Source organism: Nomia melanderi, chromosome 11, assembly GCF_051020985.1.
Source record: "Nomia melanderi isolate GNS246 chromosome 11, iyNomMela1, whole genome shotgun sequence".
NCBI lineage: Eukaryota > Metazoa > Arthropoda > Insecta > Hymenoptera > Halictidae > Nomia > Nomia melanderi.
The window spans coordinates 2472919-2487720 of NC_135009.1; the positions used below are offsets into that span (position 1 = coordinate 2472919).

General features: G+C 33.0%; 2 protein-coding genes across 8 annotated transcripts in view; both read left to right on the forward strand.

The window, feature by feature from the left end:
- The window catches only part of Nca (neurocalcin homolog), a 484597-nt gene that overhangs the window by 382461 nt on the left and 87334 nt on the right, over positions 1 to 14802 (forward strand). The gene's annotated exons all lie outside the window — the stretch shown is intronic.
- Positions 1 to 14802, forward strand: part of LOC116435237 (neuronal calcium sensor 2) — a 158400-nt gene that overhangs the window by 84136 nt on the left and 59462 nt on the right. The gene's annotated exons all lie outside the window — the stretch shown is intronic.

Below are 14802 nucleotides of genomic sequence, written 5' to 3' on the forward strand. Positions count from 1 at the left end.
TGGACTATTAAATGATTCAAGAAGGACTGCTGTGTGTCCAACGAGTAACGAATTGCATACAGCAACTCTCGTTGATCGATTATCTGCACTAAGGACATGGAGGACTCATTTTCCGCATCGCCATACCTTTCCAATTTTGTAAACGAGTTTTTGTACACCAAGTATTTCTGCAATCTGCCCAAACTCATTGTCAGGTCTTTTTCACCTACAGCTCTCAGTTCGTCGTTTTTAAGAAAAGACGGTCTTCTTGATCTCTCATCATCTTGCAGACAAAAATCCCAATTCCAAAATTTTGTGAACCGTTGCTGACATTTTTGGACACTTAAGATTTCGAGATAAACACTATTATTATTGAGTGTTGCAACGGTAATATTGTTTCTTTTACGGAATTCATAAAGCATAAAATGTCGGTTATGCTCTTTCATCACTTTATGTGAACTGATTCTTTTTAAATGAAACTGAATCTGCCAGTAAACTTAAGCAGTCTATCAATGCAATATTTGAGGCCATTTTAGCATTAATAGATCATCAACTTGATTTACCTCTAATATTAGTAGTCAAAATAATCACCTTTTAGAACAAAAGGACTCGGATCCCGTTCTCGATTCGGTAATCAGTTGGCAATTTCCTTCTTCTTCTGCAGCTAGTTTTTCCAAATTTATACATGCCATAAATGCATAAACGTTAGCAGTCTCTTCATAAAGACACTGCGAAGTTAATTATTCCTAGATACACACAGAGAAGGGACCAATTAGGTTGGCCGGTCTCTTTCTGTCGTAACATGCGCACAAAAAGCAGCGTCTACCGCTGAGCCAGTATGTAAAATTCAAACCTCAAGAATTAGTGTCTCTGAGGGATGTGAGTCTCAATGGTCGGCTTAATTTTCACTCTATAGACAGTCTATTCTACTTCGTGTCCATATACAGAAAAACGTGTTTGCTGCATAAGTTCTGGTCGTTTCAATGTATCGCCTACAAATTCGAGTTTTGGAAACATCTTGTATTTAAACTATTTATGACAGTTTCACTATTCTGAGGTAGTTGAATTATTTCTTTTTTATAAGAATCTGTAGATTGATTGTTAAAAAATAATGGCATTATACTTATTACTTCTTTAAACTTTTATTTATTACAAGACTTGGTACAGATGAAAATCTGTTAGTACTAAATCTTAGGAATACTGTGGGTGTGGAATAAGTTACCATTTTACTTCCAATATTCTTTTTTGTGTTGCCATAGCCTCGTGTGGTCTTGTGTTATCATGGAAGTGTCTTAAAACACTAGAATTGTCAATTTCATTAATAGTACACTCTGAATTTCCATTGATTGAATCACTTACTTGTGCGCAAGACACTTTTATTGGATGTCCACCTTGTACACTGTAGTCAAGATTGAAATTTCTGTCACGAAACTTCTGTATTACTGTATAACCTCTATATTCTGGTGTACTGTAACTGAGTTAAAACTCATGCAGCAAGCAATATATTATACGCATCACATTCCTATCCACTTTGACCGCTTATTAAGATTTTGTCGATTTCCTGATTACTCAAATTAACGAGAATATCTTATACTAGTCTCCCTTCAACACTAATACCGCTATTTTTATTAAAGATTCGTAGAAGTGATAAGAGGAACAGATTGTTTATACGAACGTGTAGATGGTCAGAACTTACGTAGCCACCTAGGAAATACAGAACCGAAAAATAACAGTTATAGAACCAATATAAAACCGATGTAATATTCAACCACACCCGAACAAGTCATTCAAGATTACCACACGAATATTTATTAATAAAGCAACCTTCACCTAAATATTTTCCATATTTTCCTCCACGCATACTTTGCGAAATACCTCTAAGATTTAAAGACAAATCTGAATGATCCCATCAATATCCAAAATGTGCTTAAGTTTTTTAGACAAATTAACCTCCTGAGTTCATTATAGTTAAATTATAAATATTCCAAAAATCTAGTATTATGTATAAGGTACTATTAAGTAATAAGTAATGTATTCAAATGTTGGTTGTCACTAATGACTTTACTGATACTATGGCCACCTTAAAATAAACTCAAATATAAAAAAACATATCTGTTTTTAAGAACCGAAATTGAAAGCCATATAGCACAGACCCGATATACCTAATAACAGTTATGACTTTATTTCGATTCTCCATAACTATTTCAGTCAGAACAGATATATAACAGTGGTAAATAATTACTTTCGGAGCCTTTCCAATTCGCGTTTAGAACACAAAACAGACTTTTCCTCATTTATATGCTTTATAAAAGGTTTCTTCCTCGCAATACACATATTCAATTTTTTTCTCCCTGTTTTCTCATGTAGGTATAATGCCTATACATTTTACGCAACCCTGGTCGTAGTAAACAGTTAATCTTGTTATAACAGGATCATACATTTTTAGCACCTACAATCTTCATGTACTTACTAAAGGATGTACACGATTTACGATTCACCAACAATATATCGTTTTAAAATGAAAAACGATGCAATACGCACAATTGGTAATCACGTGTAATTCATTGAACCCATAGAAAAATATCATTTAAATGTAAGTAACATAGGTTTCTATTGAAAATTAAGATTTTCTTGTTGATAACCCAACTAAAAGTACCAAAATCATTGAACTTATTATACATTTTAAATGTTTAACATTTTTTACCAGTGGTCAAATGATACTTTTAACTTTTAGAAATAAACTTTAACTTCATTTTTATTTTAACACACCGACAGCCTACTGATAGACTTCTGAATGGCAACATTAAGCCATTAAAATTCTATTGTTTCGAAACAAAAGAGATCAAAATGACATAATAAGTATTCTTCACGTTTTGATTTTAAAGTTATGGAACTTTAAAAATAGATATCTATATACATACACTTTCGCGCGTTTACCAATTCCAGGCTGGTATAATGTAAGCACCTTTTATGTAAGTACCTACTACAGTGCATTACTGACATGAACTCAACTGGCCTGTAGCTTAAAAGTGAAGAGCCACAAGGGGAAACGTCCACTCGCGGCGCTCGGTCCGATAGTAATGGTGGAATTAGTTTCGGCACGTCTTTGTTACTGGCAGAGCCGCGAGCTGAGATGGAGCGTGCTGGCCGAATCCCCTTGCCCTTTTCACTTTTGAGCCACAGGCCAGCTGGGTTTACATCAGTATACAGGGTTTGTCCAATAAGTATCGGGACTGATTTTTTCCATCCAGCGGCAAAAGGTGGAGGGCGGTTTCAAGGGGCTCAATTGATGGGGGGTGATGTCAGGTATGCTAGGATGACAAGTTCTTTTGTTTCCTAGCCTTTGGAGTGTGAAGATCGCGGCAAATGTGGAAGCGTGTTTGGTGCACGAATCGAGATTTAAGATGCAGCGAACAATCGAGCAGCGTTGTGCCATCAAATTTTGTGTTAAACTTAACAAATCTGCTACGGAGACTTTTGATATGATCCGTGCGGCTTATAAGGGCGACGCCATGTCCAGAACGCGTGTTTTTGAGTGGCATAAAAAATTCAAAAATGGCCGCGAAGACATGAAAGACGAACAACGCACTGGACGGCCGACATGAGCAAATCAAAAGTCAAATCGATACTAATTGTCTTCATCAACGCAAAGGTGTGGTTCACAAGGAGATGGAGCATGCTCCATCACGACAATGCGGCGAGCCACACGTCGCTAATTGCAAGGGAGGTACTGGCCAAACACAAAGTAGCAACGTTGTCACAACCACCCTACAGTCCAGATTTGGCTCCCCCCAACTTCCTTTTGCTCCCTCGGATCAAAAGGAGTCTGAAAGGTCATCGTTTCGAAACGATTGAGGCGGTCGAAGCTGCTTCGACCGAATGTCTAAATAGCCTTGCAGTTACCGAGTTCCAGAAGGCATATAAATAATGGGAAAAGCGCTGGCAACGGTGTATTGATTCAGAAGGGTCATATTTTGAAGATTATTAAATCCATGTACAGATATTTCCATTAAATTTTTTTCTGGCTTCAGTCCCGATACTTATTAGACAAACCATGTATACGTCTCTCGTGTTAGCTCCATCGACCACCAAGCTAAAAGTGCACAGGGGCAAGGGGACTCTGCCAGTGCTCGGACCCTCTTGGCTTTCAACGCATGATCGTCATTGGTGCGCGGCAACAACAAAGGACGAAAGGGAGATCAAATACAACGGAATGAAACGGAATTATAGAAAATTTTCTTTTCTATAGTTTCGTCTCATACCGTCTCATTCGATCTCGCTTCCATCTTGTGTTATGGTTGCCCACCAATGATGTGAGTGGAAAAATCCCCTTACCCCTGCGAACTTTTAGCTGGGTGACCGATGGAGCTATCGTGAGAGGTATAAAGAGTGAGTTACGTGAGTCAAGCCGGCCTCTGGCTCAACAGTGAATAGGGGTAAGGGGATTCGGCAACACGCTCCACCTCAGTTTGGGGTTTACCAGTAACAAAGACGTGCCGAAACTAATTCCGCCATTAGTATTGGACCAAGCGCCGCGAGTGGACGTCTCCTCTTGCCCCTCTACAATTTGAAGCCACTGGCCAGCTGGGTTCACGTCAGTAACGCACTGTAAATAGTACTTATGAGTCGTGGTATTTCGTTGGTTCCTTGTTTATTTCTTCTTCTTCATCCGGTTCCCGCCGATTCGGATTGTATCGTGGCATGTGTGGAGTGTAAATTGTATCGTGAGCTTTTTTTGTGTCCCATCGTAATCAAGTGCTCTGTATAAAAATATGTGATGTGACTTGGTACATGCACGACCTTCTGACATTATGAAAACAAGAAGTTCATGGACTGCATTACCTGTTCTCGTAGAATGTATATGAGATCATTCGTCTGTAAACTAGCGAAACATTCATTCGAAAACCATAAAAGGACGGTGCATTCAGTAACAAACCACTCGTTCAGAAACCAGCGATTTGGTAGTTCGAAAACAGTCTCCGAGGATCATTCATCAAAATTATTCCTGCGTAACATTCGAAATACTTGGCTTTCAAAAATATACGTCAATTGCATAATGCTGTATTTAGTGACATTAGCACGTTTTTTAAAGTTACAATTACTCACTTTACAATATTGAAATTATTGCCCAATATTAATTTAGCTAATATTAATCCGGTCGATCTTGAGATTTACAATTGTAAATAATTATAGAAAGCAATCAACGGAATTTTAATTTTAAGTTTTGATTGTAGCATAGAAAATGCAGATATCGTTATAGGTATATTTTTAAGGCAAGGAAATGAGATTTTAACGGAAATTTATTTTATAATTAGATTCTTCAAAAAATGTATTTTTTCATTTCGTACATGTTGTACACTACATAATATTCAATAAATTCAAGAAATTTGGAATAATAAAAATTAGAATATTTATTTATCGTTTGTTAAATGATCAGAAATTAGAAGAGAAGCGAATTAATGTTAAAATAATTTCCGAAGTTAATCGTAAATATTATCCAAAAGCAAAAATTTGTGTTTACTGATTATAAAGAAAAGTGGGAACCAAATATCTTCTCCAAAAGTATTCGAGATTTGAAGCACTATCCAAACTTAGTAACACCCTGAACGATTCAGCTATTAGAGAACTAAACGAAATTACAGCACGATATTGGAAAAAGTTTAAGTATTCCTCAATCACGACTTGTGACGTTAGTAGAACGTTCCTGACATATAACCTAATTTTTCCTGATGAAAGGCACGAATTTACAGTTGAAAATATAGAAAAATTATATTTACATATTATGAATTACAATTATAAAAAATAACACTAGATACCTACATATCATTGACTACATATCTTAAAAACTGTTCTATATTTTCAATTATTACTTGCTACCTTCTATTCCAATATGTAAGCCTTACTTTTTTGCAGGCAACGTAAATACACAAATTCTACATATTTTAGGAAAATTTTATAGGAAATCTTATGCTCTTTCGATTGGTAACAGTTAACTACAAAATATCATAACGGTTTAAACAATAGTTACTATTTTTAAATAAATAACAACATTTGCTATTTTTCATATCAAATTAACACTAACCGTACCGAGAACCAATCAAATAACCAGATTTTAAATTCTGCGTTTGCTTTCGTTCATTTAATTTTACATCAATCCCTATATTATCCGATCATGCAATTTTTCAATTTTTGTCTTTCCTTGTGTTTCTGTTTCTACTAAAAAAAAATATCATTTAACTTGTTTCCCTTTATTTTGTAGCCTTTATAATATTTACTACAATTTTCATGGCTTTTGTTTTCCATAAAATGATTTATAAAAATAATATGTTTTGAAATATACATTTGAAAACAATATCTTTGAAAACATGTTCACACTTGAATTGTTACATATCCCGGTAAGAAATGAGCCTATAATCAATTAGAAACTGACTGTTTTCGCGTATGTCATGGTATTGGTTGATATTTCCATCGTTGTAATGTTCTCTCAGTGATTAAAAATATATCTGTTTACCGGATGCATCATTAATCCCCTGGGTAAGAGCTTAATCCTGCAAATAGCTAAGTAAACAGGCGCAATTCCATTAACATAGATCGGTGTCGTCTTTACAGTGGAACGGGATCTCTTGATGTGTGCGTTGTGTTAATTACGACCTACATTTACGTCGCGTTTCACGGTGTTTCATCGTCGTCCGTTACCACACACAGATATGGTTTCTAATGCGACATGTTACCGACACATTAACATTTATCATTATTGATTCATTAATTTATTACAAAAGAAACACCAATTTGTAAGAGGTCAAATGTTTGATTTTCCTAGCTCTTCGATCTGATTAGCGATAAAAATATAAAATTCCATACTCCTAACTCATATTATATTTATATTCTTATTTTTCTCTTCCATGTTTTGCTGTAATAACTTTTTCTATACAGTAAAACTAAATCATGATATTAACATAATAAAAGTTGTTTTAGATTCTGAACACATTGTGTTTCGATGTATCGTTAAAATATTGACCAGAACCAATGAAATATATTTTAAGAAAATAAAATTGCAATTGTTCGCATTAAAAACGATAAATTCAGTCGAAGGAGAATAACAAAGAAAAATGTAATACCGCATTTATCAGAAAAATAACTGTTATTACTGTACGTGATTTAGTAATTTCGCGTATCTATAAGGAATTTCATAATGTTAGCAATATTAACTTCATACTTTCTTATTTTACGTATTTTTATTGATACGATATGAGCATAACAATGCATCTCAGTTATTTTAATTGAGTTAATAATAATACTGCATATTATTGCTCTTGTCGCAATCTGTATTGAAACACTCATTATTTTAATTATATTGTACTCCAAACTGTACACTAGAGATATAATGTGTCTATATTACCATTAACCGCCAGTGCATTAGTCAAAATTTGCACTGTTTTGTCATTTAGAATTATCTTGATAATAACCAGGAAAATATTATGTCTTTCACAAATAATGTCATCTTTTATCTTACGTTTTAAGATATTTCTTAATGGTATCGAAAATGACATTAAAAAGTTAATCAAGAAACAAAAAAAAGGTCACACACAACGATGGTCAACAAGTCGATGATTGAAAAAAAACGTAAATTATTAATTTTTTTCACTATAAATTAGCATTAAAAAATGACATTACTTATAGAATGATCTAATATTTTTACTAACATCGAATTTCAGGATCCAATGCCTCGTACAAGTTACTGGAAAATCGATGTATAATGTTGGTTAGCAGTGCTCGTTAGGATGTTAAAAGTAAAGTGTGAACACAGGTGTGAAAGAATACTGAAAATGAGCTTAAAAACTGTTCAAATGCACTATTAAGGAAACATTTTTATGAAAACCGTTCAACACTCAACAAGAAAAATGATCACACAGTTTGAATTTCATAAATTATATTGTAAATTTATTTGTTTCAATAACATATTGATCTTTGCGTCTTGAATTTGTCATTTAAAGTCATATGTTTTGAAAACAATTTGCTCTACTTTTCCAGATATTTCAATAAATACGTATTGAATCTTGAACTTTGAGGGCTTACATACTTTACTTTTTCTGTATAAATGGTTGTTTAGAAAAAAATACGTATCGAACATTTTTCTCAGATCTATTTTCCATATAAATTCTATTAAAGTCTTACGCGTATTTTAAACAACATTTTTTGTGAATTGATTTCGTTATTCTTTTGTCTTTTTGTCTTAAGCAATACCGGATGTACCTACTAACTAGACCAGGCTATAATTATTTAAATTGCTATTGAAGATAGAACAAAATTGTTGAAGAGAATGTTGCATGGTTTAGTAAGCTCTTTCAATATGCAATGCAAAGTTTTTATAAAATGTATCAGCGAAGTTGCAAAGTGCAATTGTATTCGTTTTTTGGATGCGACTTACGATTTTTTGCATGAATAGATTTTTCCCTGTCATTTTGAATAAAACTGTGAAGCTACAATAGATGAAGAGCTCAATACGTTCTGAAATATTTATTTTTTCCCATCATTGCTTCATACCTTCTTGCGCGTATTTTTACACTTTTCACGGTGTTAAATTTTGTGGCGCTTACATGTGAACAATTTGTCCTATCTTGTCCTATCTGTTTTTTCATATCGTCGATTGAAATAAAAGGTTGTGAATACATTCCATTCTTTAAAGAATCCCGCAAGGAAAGCTCAATGGAATTTAGGTGAGGTGACAGCTTGTATTTCAAAAATAATTACAGTATTTAAAGGACAGTACCCAAGTAATGATATTTGCCACCCACCATTGAACTGAAGGGTGGTTATTAATTATGAAATTATGAACTTTAAATTAAATTGAACACACTATGCAGCTTGTATGCAGTGTTATTACACTGTTAAAGCATTTAACTTAGAAATGGTTTAGTGTCAAATATTCGAAATAAATTTTAATTACAAAAAAATGATAAAATAATTTTGGCAACAATAGCAAAGTTTCTTAACATTTTAGTATTTTTAAAGTGGGCAACTGTATTTTTCAAAGGAAATTGTTACGAAAATAATTAACTATTGATACAAACTTAACTATGGAGAGTTATACAAATTCTTTAAAAACTATAATCACTAAAAAGTATTTATTATTAAGTAATTCCTCGCAGTCCGCAATATTCTCAAATTTTCACTGCAGGGCATCACTGATATTTGATATAACTGAAGTTTAATATGGCGCTTTACTAATTTATTTGAAAACATTTCAAATGTATAAATTTGGTACATGTAAAATATATGATCACGATGTGACGAATAAGTGTGTTTAATAAAAATTAGTAACGTAATAATTAAGATATTGCTAAAGATATTTTTGTGGGAAATTATTAAATAAATTCATTTATTCATGTGCTTGCTGTAACAATCGCGCCATCTTAACTGTAAATCAAAATCCACTGTAACTGCTTTGTACTTTGAATATTAAGTAGGTTTTTACTCGTTATACTTTAGATTGTACATTCTTTGCACATGGAACCTTCCGAGCAAGTAAAATTTTGAAGAGGTAAGATAAATCTCCAGGTAGTTACACTTACCTTCGTATATCAATCCATAAAAATGTGAACTTGCACGAAGACCCGCTATTTAGGACACTTCATGGTAGGTTTTACATAATTTCACTCGTCCGAAGCAAAACGAAACAAGTTTTATTATACGTTGCATAATTTATGGTATGGAAGAAACACACAAAGCAAACTACCCGACTGTTGATTTCACGCCGCCATACCGCAGTGGACGAATCCTTAACCCAGTCACGAATTATCCGAATACCTTCCTACGGACGTGGAGTATGAAAGTGTTGCCTGACAAAGCAACTCATCGAAAAGCCGCCTCCTTTCTCAAAACTCTCTTTATGCGGACCGCGTATCGACCGCTCATTACATTATGTTATATACCTCCCTGTATATGAGCGTGTTTCTGCTCTCCCTCCCCCCCCCCCCCTACATACCTCCACTTCCCTCGGGATTTCTAATTCCTTTACGCACACATCCGTTTTTAACTGTTAGTTTTCAATGATTCAGAATTTGATATCAGCAACTTATTAGATTTTATATGAAAAATTAAGTACTCTTCGTTGTGCAGGAGATGAACTCTGAAAAGAATGTGAGCCAAATTGGTCAGATCTTATCTGCTCTCAACTTATTTTTGATACTAATTTGCTATTTATCAATACAGTTACACGTAATCGATCAAAACTATAAACAAAATATATAGCTAAAGAGGAAGTAGATAAGTGATTTGACTGTATAACTTCAAATCATTTAAAAGTTGGGTACCTTATGAAGAACTGTTTCACAATAAACGTTGCGTAGTGAAAAAAGAAGCATGTATATCCGTCCCACCAGTTACGCGAAGTATCCGTTTGACGTTGATTTCTTTTTAACCAAAAAATTATAACAATAACATTTAAAAAAACAGAAGAAAATTTTATTTGATGGTTTGACCGATGTAATATCGGTTCTGAAGAACCGGAATCGAAACCGATATAGCTCAAAACAGATATACCGAATAACAGTTGAAACTTATTTCGGTTCTTAATAACCGTTTCACGAACCGAAACCAATATCATAACAGTTTTCAATCCCGGCCGAAAATACGTAAGACAATGAGATGGTCTTTTTCCATCCTGACCAGTCACGATCAAATACGCATTCCTTCCAAAGAACTTTTTTTATCTCTGAGAGATTGAATGCAGTCCTGATTAGTCACCGTAGAAGACCCGCCCTTCATCTTACACATTTACAGTTTCAGCGTGCCATTTTCCAAAATGGTCACACATATTACATTCTTCGTGTCACACAATGTACATAGTAGAATATCCCTCTTGCACCTGTGCCGTCCTAGATGCCATCTTTTGAACAACGCACGATACATTATTTTTCATCCGCATTTTTAAGTACATTCTACGCACACGAATACTCAAAGTCCATAACTCGTGCATTCTTTTCTACTGATACCGGAATTATGTAAATTCAAACTCAACATTAATTTTAATAATACCATTTCATTTAATATTTAATGGATTTTCCTTTGTTTTTTAGTGTTTGTAATAACCTAACTCTTACCAAAATTTTCCGTAGATTTTCTATTTGGCTTAAATCAGAGCTGCGTGCTAGTAAGGTAGTAAATCTATGTTATCCCGAAGTCTCGAAGCCACTTTTTTGTCGTCGGGGCGATATGTGCGGAAGCGTTATCTTATTGAAAAATTGGGTTTTTATCTTTCGTTACAGTTATAAATGGCTGTGAAAGATGATATAACATCTCTTGATATTTTATTGCGTCCATTTTTCTGGTTAGAAAAATAATATCACCTTTAAGCCCTTTTCTAAACGTAAACCGAATTATCGTTAATCCTTACCAAAGTCCCCATGATGTGATTAATATTTTTTTCCTTAAATCATGTGAGCAGTATTGAAATGAAGTTACATTTCAAATTAAATCAAGTTACAATTTTTTACGATAAAACTCCAGTTTTCAAAATTACCTTTAGAATACGTCCGCTGTTTGTTTTTTTCTATAATTTTCTAGCTCATGTGTCAAAAAATGTATTACAAAACTTTTCGGTCTACTAATTAAAGTTTTAATTTCTTGGTGGGTTTTCTCACAACTTCTCGAATGAATTATTCGTTGCTTTTCAATGTCGTTTAATTGTTCACCACTCGGTATTGTGTATGACTACATGCTACCTAACAAATCTTTGAAAAAAACTATTTTTAAATATTTATTCTAACATAAATACTGAAATGATTTACATCAAAGCACGGAATTATTATCACTGAGCTACAAACAATGTCTACAAATGTCTATAAATGTTCACAGTCTTAGTAGCTTTGTTCTATAATATTATGAAACAAAACCATTCTCATGTAAATGTTGTCACCACCTGTCTATAAATATATGTAGACATAATCAACGATTGTTTAAAAATATCGAAGTTACTAAGCTAATAAATAAAACTGTTCGCGAAAAACGAAAATCCAATTGTTTTGCAACTTGCGACCAGTTTCATTTGCAAATGGTGCACTCGACATATTGTTAAATATAACGTTCCACCTCATAATCACAAGTGGTGACGCAAGTAATGAAAAATTTTAATTTTTCAGAACATAATCCGTTACCAAAACGCAATTTTCTTTCGTAACTTGCGAGATAACTGCGACCTAGATGAGAACATTTTTAATTAACCCTGGTGCAAAATACGGGAGCCCATGTGTATAAAGAGGACTTCAAATATTATTGACTTGGTTAAAAATCTTCTCATTTTTCTTGTTAATATGATTACAGAAATTATGACGAATGAAAGAATACTATAAATAAGCATACCAAGAGATGGCAGGAAGTTGTAGATCAATGTGTGCAATTCATAATTTTATAAAACTTAATTTAAATTTTATGCTCCGATGAAATACTGAAAAAATCTTTCTTTCATATTTTCTTTACTTATGTGAATATATAACGAAACACTTTCTGCTGAAAGGAAAATTGATAGATCTTGACTACATTAAATAAATATTTCACAAAAATTTTTAAAAATGAAGAAAAAGTCAACGTAATGGTATATTTATTTTATTTTATGTGCAATTAATGAGATTTCTAATATGCTTTTCGTAAATTGTTAGAAGCTGTATGATTTAAGTAATAGCATATAGTTTAAGGTATGTATACATTTTGCAACGTGAAATATTTGGATAATGACAGCGTGTGTATTCTTAAAAAGAACACTTTTAAACACACAAAATTATCATATTTTTATCAGGTCATCAGTAAAACGAGAAATATAATAAAAACAAGTATTGCAAATAAAATATTGTTTGTAAATTATTAAAAATGTAATGAACGAATACAGGTACAGTGGAATCTCATTCAACCAGCTTAAACGGAATCGGGTCTAATTTGGATCACCGAAAATTCGGATAATCATACAAATCTGTGAAGGACATAAATGAAACAAATGAATTTTAATATGTATTCCACATTTTATATATCTACTTTTACATTATAAAGCAAAAGATCTATCTACATAAGTATAAATTCGATTTCAATTAGGATACTGTAAAAAAGAACTTGTAAAGAGTGACGAATCAAACACATTAATTGTAGACTCAGTACACGTATTAACAATAATGGATATAGCAAAAACACAGACAGCGATTATGTTTTATAATCCGGATAAACCAAAAATCCAGATTAACGAGATCAAGATAAACGCAGTTTCACTGTATAAGCATTATATGCAGTTCTTACTTTAACCTGCTGGAGAATTATAATTTTTAAAATTCGATTAGGTACTTATTAACCCCTTGCCCTATGATATATTTCTCAACTATGATCAATACGACTATTTTGTCATTGATAATTTATGAAGAAAAAGAAACAAACTCTAGGCATATTTTATGTCCATGTCTCCCCTAAAGTATAATAATTGATAACAGAAGAATAATATTTTATTTGAATTCAACAGAATCAAGTAATATTTATACTTATTAAATTCTGTTTAAAATATTCACCACGAGTATGACACATTATTGTAAGACAAGGGGTTTAAAGTTCGACTTATTTAAACGTCAATCTATTATACGTACTTGTAAGTAGATGTTTTCAAAACATGTGATTACTAATTAATTTTATAGTTTGAAACCAGCTGATTTAAAATTAATACAGTCTAATTATATTTATTGAAACATTATAGCTTTTAAGTGATGTTCAAAATGTATAAAGTGAATATTATACTGAAATTGACTGAAATTCATAAGGATTTATCAACATTGAATTTGATCCTGCTCATAATTATGTCTCACAGAAGTGAAGGTGAAACTGAAGAAGACATGTGGAATAAAAACGAAAACATCAACTGCCCTGTTTGGTATCTTGCTTCTAAACATATCTTTTGTTTACAAGTAAACCAGTCTTGGAAATTGCCATTTACACTGCGCCTTGTTCACGTAATGAAGCTTTTTAAATCCCCTTTAAAACAAATACGGGTCATGAAACCGTTAGACCACAAGTGAAGAAGCTTGCGTGAAAGCAAAATACACCACGCGTCATTACGGCCACCTATGGCTTAACAAAAAATCTAAAAAAACCAGGCGAGTGTGTACGAAGGAAATGTAAACAAAGGACGAACATGAACAAGCTGTATACCTTTCGCTAATTATTTATAACACTGATTCCTCGCCGATTTTGATGTCCTTGGTATATGTTGTCAAGATCATCATTCTAAACAACTTTTCTCTTTCTCCAATCGACCTTAGTTTTCCAGATATTTGCAAAAATATGTCCGGGAATGGGATGCTTCCATATATATTTACAAATAAAGTAACCCCCCTATTTCATAAATCATTTTCATTTATTGAAGTTGTAATAGTTATACAGATTATCAGATAATATAGATATTAGTAGGGGTAGTCTTTCTGAAGAGAGAGGTGGTGGAAAAAGAAAAAGTTTTTGACCGTTCTAATAATCTTTCACTAAACCAAAAAAATCAATCTACGTCGTATTGAATTTTTTAAAAATTCTAACGTTGGTTTATATACTGAACCTTATTTGCAAGTATAGCACACTTATAGTTAGAAACACGTTTAATAATAAACATATTTTCTCTATCCCCAATTATTTTTACAATGTTTTTGTATTTCACAAAAAAATTCGTATAATAAAGCAATGCAATCTATAAATTTCACTGATGTTTCTCGAGAGAAGAATCGGAAAATTGCTCTCGGTTGGAGGATTAAACGCTTGGAATTCTCCGATGACCACAGTGGTTTGATAGGAATCCGTTGGGAGGAC